The sequence below is a fragment of the Rhinatrema bivittatum genome, chromosome 4 (assembly GCF_901001135.1).
Source record: "Rhinatrema bivittatum chromosome 4, aRhiBiv1.1, whole genome shotgun sequence".
NCBI classification, from domain to species: Eukaryota; Metazoa; Chordata; class Amphibia; order Gymnophiona; family Rhinatrematidae; genus Rhinatrema; species Rhinatrema bivittatum.
This window is the reverse complement of record NC_042618.1, coordinates 81,165,958-81,173,801: the sequence shown is the minus strand read 5'-3', so window position 1 is coordinate 81,173,801 and position 7,844 is coordinate 81,165,958.

Below are 7,844 nucleotides of genomic sequence, written 5' to 3'. Positions count from 1 at the left end.
AGCTGCAAAAATATATCCGGTTAATTTTAAGAAAACTGGGATTATCTGGCTAACTAGTTGAACCACACAGTGGCTCAATATGGACCTCATGAAACTTTAAGTGTAAAAGCAAAGTTACCCTATTTCTTCATTTCCAATCTCTAGCCAACAGGGATCCTCTGTGTTTGTCCCATGCCCTTTTGAATTCCATTACCATTTTTGTCTTTACCACCCCTTCCAGGAGGGCATTTCATACATCTTTAGTTGAAGAAACATATTCTGATATTATTCCTGAGCCTTCCACCTTTGAGTTTTATATTGTGACTTCTAGTTTTACAGCTTCCTTTCCATCAGAAAATATTAGATTTTTGTGCATCATTAATTCCTATCAGGTATTTGAAAGTCTGTATCATATCTCCCCTGTATCTTTTCTCTTCCAGGATATACATATTAAGGTCCTTCAGTCTCATCTCATATGGCTTTCTGTACAGACCCCAGGCCATTTTGGTTGCCTTTCTCTGGATCGCTTTCATTCTGTCTTTGTTGCAGATCTTAGTGTCATGTGCAAAATTAGAAATATTACCTTCTAATCCCACTGCAATATAACTCTCAAAAATAATACAGAGTTGGTCCCAGAACCAATCCTTGAGGAGCTCCACTTATCACTCTTCTTTCTTCACAATAGGTTCCATTTACCACTTCTTCCTGCCATCTTTCAGTCAACCAATTTGTAATCCATTCCACCACCTCGGGACTCACTCCCAGGCTTCTCATTTTATTTAGGAGCTTCCTAGATAGGACGTATCAAAAGCCTTGGTGAAATCCAAGTAAAACACATTGAGCACTCTTCGTTGAAACAATTTTTAGTCACACAATAAAAAAAAAATCAATCTGATTCACTTGACAGGACCTTTCTCTGGTAAAACTATGTTGTCTTAGTTCCTGTAACCCACTGACTTGCAGATAGTTCATTATTTTTTCTTAGCAGCCTCTCCATTCATTTTCCCACAACAAAGGTAAGGCAGCCTGTAGTTTTCAGCCTCCTCCCTGCTACAGTTTTGTGAAATGGGAGTTCAACTTTCCTTTTCTAGTCCTGTAGCACTATCCATGTTTCCAATGATATATTGAACAGGTCCTTTAGCAGACCCAAATAATAGAATAAATCTCTGTGTGTCCACATATACATGGAAATGCTATAACATGAATTGGTTTGAAAGACTATGTTTCAACCTGAGGGAATGGAGGGTGAAGTTACTTGCCTAAGATTGGAGAGGAGGAGTAGCCTAGTGCAGTGGGCTAGAAACCAAGAGACCAGTGTTTAAGTCCCACTGTCACACCTTGGGCAAGTCACTTTACCCTCCATTAACTCAGGTACAAACTTAGGCCTGGATTTATCAAAATGCACTAAATATTGCATGCGATAAGAAAAGAGGCATGTTTTATGGTAATAGGCAGTTTATCTCAAAGTGTGTATCTTAGCACTTCACATAGGTATTAGCACAAACTGCGATAACTTTTTTGCACTTTGTGATAAGTGCCAGAATTGTTGTATTTCCTACATACAGCCACTGGGGGGACCATTTTAAGCTGCTCGAGATCCAGCCTAGCTATCAGGGCACTTCTACAAAGAGAGAGAGAGAGAGTGAGAGACTTAATGCCCTCATACTAGGTAGGTATTTATACCTCTATATGAGGCCTACCTACGAGGTGAGGTATTAGTGTAGGGGTTAGGGGCCACTTTGACATTCAAAGTGAGACGTACGAACAGAGCGTGCTCTCTTGTGAAGGTTTGATGATCTTTGGAGTGTGGAAACTCACCCAAAGATGAGATTTGTGCAATGTTCTCTCAACCTAGCTTGATGGACTCTCTACCTGGGTAACATCAAGCTAGGTTGAGAGAACATTGCACAAATCTCATCTTTGGGTGAGTTTCCTCACTCCGAAGGTCATCAAATCTTCACAAGAGAGCACTGTTCTGTTCGTACGTCTCACTTTGAATGTCAGAATGTCAAAGTGGCTCCTAACCCCTACACTAATACCTAAACCTCACCTCGAGGGACTAGGTATGCCTCATATAGAGGTATAAATACCTACCTAGTATAAGGACATTCTCTCTCATTCTCTCTCTCTCTCTCTCTCTCTCTCTCTCTCCTCCTCTCCCCCTCTCCCAGTGATTGTAGATGGGCCCTGATAGCTAGGCTGGATCTCCAGGAGCTTAAAACTAAAAACATTGCATAGTGCAATAAAGCCCTATCGCATGGCTTTATGCAAATGAAAAAGGTGTAGTTAAAGCCGTGCAATATGGCTTCGCAAATTATGAAGCTTGGTCACAAATCCCGCTCCAAACTCCTCCCCTTTTTCTAATTTGCATCACACTATGCGTTAAAGGCGTTTTTTTCATGCAAAAATGCCATAACGCATGCGAAAACACCATATAGCACTTTGATAAATGATCCCCTTAGATTGCAAGCCCTCTGGGGACAGGGAAATACCTTCTGTACCTGAATTGTAATCCATTTTGAAGTGCTGAAAAAAAGTGAAATATAAAAAAAAAATCTAAATAAAAAAAGATTACAAGTATTATCAGTGGGTTTTGAACCCTAGCTTCCTGGTTCTCAGCGAGCTGCTGTAATCACTAGACTCCTCCTCCCATCTAGTTTCTTTATGAGAAATTCCAGGTTTGTGGAACAAATTGCAACATTAATTTAAGCTTCCAGGTGATATGCTGTTTTTCAGATGCCAATTACAATCCAAAAATTCAATAAACTTAACCTCAAGTAACATAATTTAACATTTACTATGTTTTTGCATGTTATTTATGCAGCTTTATAATACCGAAACAATGGGGACTCCCATTAAAAACTGCATAGATGTATGTCTACTCTTCACACCAAGAAACAGATGACAGGCATATTATAATGGTGGTACCATGATCCCCCAACTCTTGACTTCCAGAGACATGTAGAAGGTGAATAGTAAAAACAAGCAAACTGAAATAGCTCCTGTTGCAAAATTCTATTAAGCTTTGTCAGCATTTACAGTGAACTTGAATACAAATATAAAGATTTTTACCTATACTGATATGACTTTTTAGGCTCAAAATAACAACTGAAATAATGCTGCTATGTAATTAAAGTCTTTTAAAGTAGGAAAGACTTTAAAAAAAAGATTAGCATATTCCCAATATGCTCCTCTCTTTAGAATTTCATTATGTTACTCCAGCACGCTTATTTCAATAATTCACTGCTATCAACTGTGATTATTTCACTTGTCTGAGAAGAATAATGAAAATAATTATGCATTGATTTCTAAATGTCTATATTAGAATAGCATGGTACACCCAAGGAATGTAGTAGTCAGAAACACATGGTTGCCATCCACATCTGTAGAACATTATAAAGTAAAAATCTTTTAAAATCGGGGAGAGGTATTAGGAAGGAGACAGGTAACCACAAACAAATCTGCTTTAAAGTCTATTGTAACCATGTGTAGGGGATATTAATCCTGACATGAGGTTTAGGGTTCTTTAATAGTCATGGTCAATCAGATGTTGTATTGGACCCCCAGGATGAAACTGGTGGAATGGTTAACTGGACCCCTTCAGCAGTCAGGGAACTCCTGTCTGGATGGTATAGATTAGGTATAGATTCAGGGTATCACTTCCTTACTCTCTAAAGCAGGCTAAGAACTGATTCAGTGAGTTCAGACCATTCCAGGTAGTGTAGTTCCAAAAGCAAGTCAATTTATTCACATGAAGGAATAATTTACAAGTTTCATCCAAAGGTACAATCACAGACAGGTGAACTTACTTCTGAATCTAAGACTGCAAGCAGCAAACACTTTTCCACCCTTTTTTTTCTCTACTTTTTACATAGGCTAAAGCAGTTCAAATTATAAACTTATAAGCACTTCAAGTGCCAAACAGCTTTTTCTGAGTCCCTGCTTCAATAAGCTGACTGGTAGCACATAACAGATAAAATCCCAGAATGAATGGAGATTCCAGCTTGATGAGTCTAACTCTTTCAGAAACCCAGAATAGAGGAGGTAAATCACTCGCAGTCACTAGAAGCAAGATGGTAGACAGAACTTCTGGGTAGAAGGAATTCTTAAGAGTTGTGCTACATCATCCTAGAAACTGAGAAGTGGACTAGCCTAGGAGTAGGCTGGAAAGCTTGAAACTTCCATGAGAAATCCAGGAACTAACATGCAAAGATATTAGCATGTTAGTTCCATGCTAATTGGAAACAAGATGCTTCCAATTGGAAACAGGATGCTGGGCTTGATGGACCCTTGGTCTGACCCAGTATGGCATTTTCTTATGTTCTTAAAGGGAGGAGTATTGTAAGTGATGGGCGTTGGGCAATATCACTTCTCCTTTTCTGCTGACCATTCCTCTCCCTATGTAGCCAAGCATCTTTCTGGCTTTTACCATCACTTTATCCACATGTTTGGCCACCTTAAGATAATCAGATACAAATACTCCTAGATCCTTTGTGCTTAGAAGAATTTCATCTCCAATACTGTACCTTCCCCTTGGGTTTTTGCACCCTAAATGCATTCCTCTGCATTTTTTAGCATTAGCTGCTAGACCTTAGACTATTCCTCAAGCTTTGCTAGAGTCCTCCTTATATTTTCCAATCCTTTCTGGTTGTCCACCATGTTGCAGATTTTGCTATCATTGGCAAAAAGACAAACCTTTCCCCAACAACCTTTCCATTATGTTGCTCACAAAAATGCTGAAAAGAACCTATCCAAGGACTGATCCCTGAGGAACACCACTAGTAACAACCCCCTCCTCAGAGAAAACTCCTTTTACCACAATTCTTTGTTGCCTCCCACTCACTTTCTTACCCAGTCACTCACTCTAGGATCCATACCAAGAGCACACAATTTATTTATAAGTCTTCTGTACGGAACTATGTCAAAGGCCTTGTTGAAATCCAAGTACACTACATCTGACACTCTCTTTTGATCCAACTCTCTGGTCACCCAATCAAAGAAATTGATTGTGTTTCGACTGACAAGATTTACCTGTGGTAAAACCATGCTGCTTTGGATCTTGCAATCAATTGGATTCCAAAAATTGCACTAACATCTGTTTGAGCAGCAATTCCATTAGTTTCCTCACCAGAGAGGTCAGACTAACTGGCCTGTAGTTTCCAGGCTCCTCCTTACTTCCATTTTTATGAATAGTAACCACATCCATCCTTTTCCACTCCTCTGGAACTACTTCAGACTCTAAAGAAGCATTGAAAGTGTCAGACAGTGGAGCTGCCAGGACATCTTTAAAGATGTACCCGATCTGGCCCCATCGCCTTATCTATTTTAAATTTAGTTAGCTCCTCATGAACACACTGTTCTGAAAATTGATTGAGATTTACCTCACTCCCAATCTTATTTGTATTTGTTTTATGTGGTCCTGCTCCAGGCCCTTCTACAGTGAACACTGAACGGAAATATTTATTAAGCAATTTTGTTTTTTCCTCAATAGCTTCTATTTATTCCTCTCCACCTCTGAGTCTCACAGTGCCACTTTTGCACTTTCATCTATCACTAACATATCTAAAAAAAAGTCTTGTCCCCTGTTTTACCATATTTGTTATTTTTTCTCCTATTTGAATTTCCACTTTCCTGACTACATTCCCAGCTTATCTTAATTTTTCCAGATATTGTCGCCTGTCTTCCTCTTTCTGTGATCTCTTGTAGTTTATGAATGCTAACTTTTTCTCCCTTACCTTTTCAGCTACATCTTTAGAAAACCATGTCTCTTTTTGTCTCCTTTTATTTATGTTCCTAACAAAAAGATTAGTTGCCCTTATGATATCTCTTTAATTTTGTCCACTGCCTTTCTACTTCCCCTAGATTTTCCCATCCAGCTAATGACTCCTTGAGATACTCCCCCATTTTGAGAAAGTTAGATTTCCTGAAGTCTAGGACCTTTGCCTTAGAATTAACCTTCATCTCTTGCGTCCTAATATTGAACCACACCATCCAGTTGTCACTGGTTCTCTGATGATCATCCAGTACAACATCAGAAATACTGTCCCCATTGGTAAACACCAGGTCTAGTTTCGCCCCCTCCCATGTGGGTTCTATTTCCAGTTGACAGAACAGTTCTCCTTGCAGAGAATCCAGGATCTCCCTGCTTCTAGAAGATACTGCAGTTGGGATGTCCCAATCTACATCTGAAAGATTAAAATCCCCTAGCAGCAGCTCCTCCCCTTGTACAGCAATCCTGTGAACATCCTCCATTAATTTTCCATCCATCTCTTTTGTCCGTGATGGAGGGCTATATATTGCATCAATATAAATAGATGTTCCATCTGTCTGTGATGGAGGTCTCTCTATATTACATCAATATAAATAGATGTTCCATCTGTTTGTGATGGAGGTCTCTCTATATTACATCAATATAAATAGATATTCCATCTGTTTGTGATGGAGGTCTCTCTATATTACACCAATATAAATAGATGTTCCACTCCCTCTTTCCAGATTAACCTACAGTGCCTCCTCCTTACCTCATAAGCCCAGTAATGCTGTTGCCTTAAAACTTTTCTTTATATATATAATGCCATTCCTTCTACTATCATTGTGATATAATTTGTACTCTGGTATCACAGTGTCCCATTAGTTATCCTCCTTTCACCAGGTCTCTGAAATGTTAATTATAACTACCTCTTCATTCTAACTCTTCCATCTTATTTTTTTTTTAATTCTTTATTTATCAATTTTAAATTTTTACAAAACTTAATTTGCAAATATGAAAACCAAAGGGGGCTCTAGACATTAATTCCACTAAAGAATACAAAATATCAATCATCAGTCAACCTTGAAGAGATAATAAAGAAAAATTAACATATAGCCTCCTTAATCCATAAATCAATATAGTTGATAATACGGGGATCTAATATTAAGGGAGTAATTACCCAGGAAAAATATAAGTAAGAAATTACTGCACTTCTAAGCTTTACATTTCACTAATTTATGGGAGACGAAGTAATAGGGGTCTTCGTTTGAAGAAATTCTTTCACTTGCTCTACAGTAAAGAAAACATTCAACTCTGCCCCCCTCTTTAACACACATTTACAGGGAAACTTCAGCATGAAATTGTAACCTAAGGAAATTATCTCAGGGCGTAGGGCTAAGAATTTCCTACGCCGCTCTTGTGTTATTGGGGAGAAGTCAGGAAAACATTTTTATATTTCCATTCATAAAGGTAATTGGGAACTTCCTGAAATACATTCTCATAATACTTTGCACATCTGCTGACGTTAACCAAGAGACTAGAAGGGTGTCTCTATCCAACTCTAAATTTGAACTCTCCAAGATTTCAGTTAGATTCTCTTGCAAATTTAACCTATTAGAGTTTACAAATGTTTTAGGTAAAAAATAACATTTGTTTACTTCAGGTAAATTCCCCTCCTCATATCCAAGGACTTCTTGAAAAAACCTTTTTAAAGAAACATATGGGATTTCTCCCAATATACGAGGAAAATTTAAAATCCTTATATTTAAATGTCTGTTAGAATTTTCAAGTGCTTCCACTCTTCTAGTGAGATATTGTCTGTCTTTAGCCACTGCTGCCTTAAAAGCCAAATTTTCATGTTCTTTTCCCTATAATTCCAAAACTTGTTTAGATAACACATCAACCTTCTGTTGAATTTCAGTGGAATTTTGACTGTTTTGAGAAGCGAAATGTTCAACCTTAGTATTTAAATTATTCAGCGTTGTAGCGACCCCCACCATCAAGTCCCATAGAGCCACCATTGTTACAACCTCCGGGCGTTCAGGAATCCTTAGGGGCTTAACTTTGGGGATTGTCTCTTTCGGTAGTTGCAGGCTAGTACCTGTAGGACTTACCC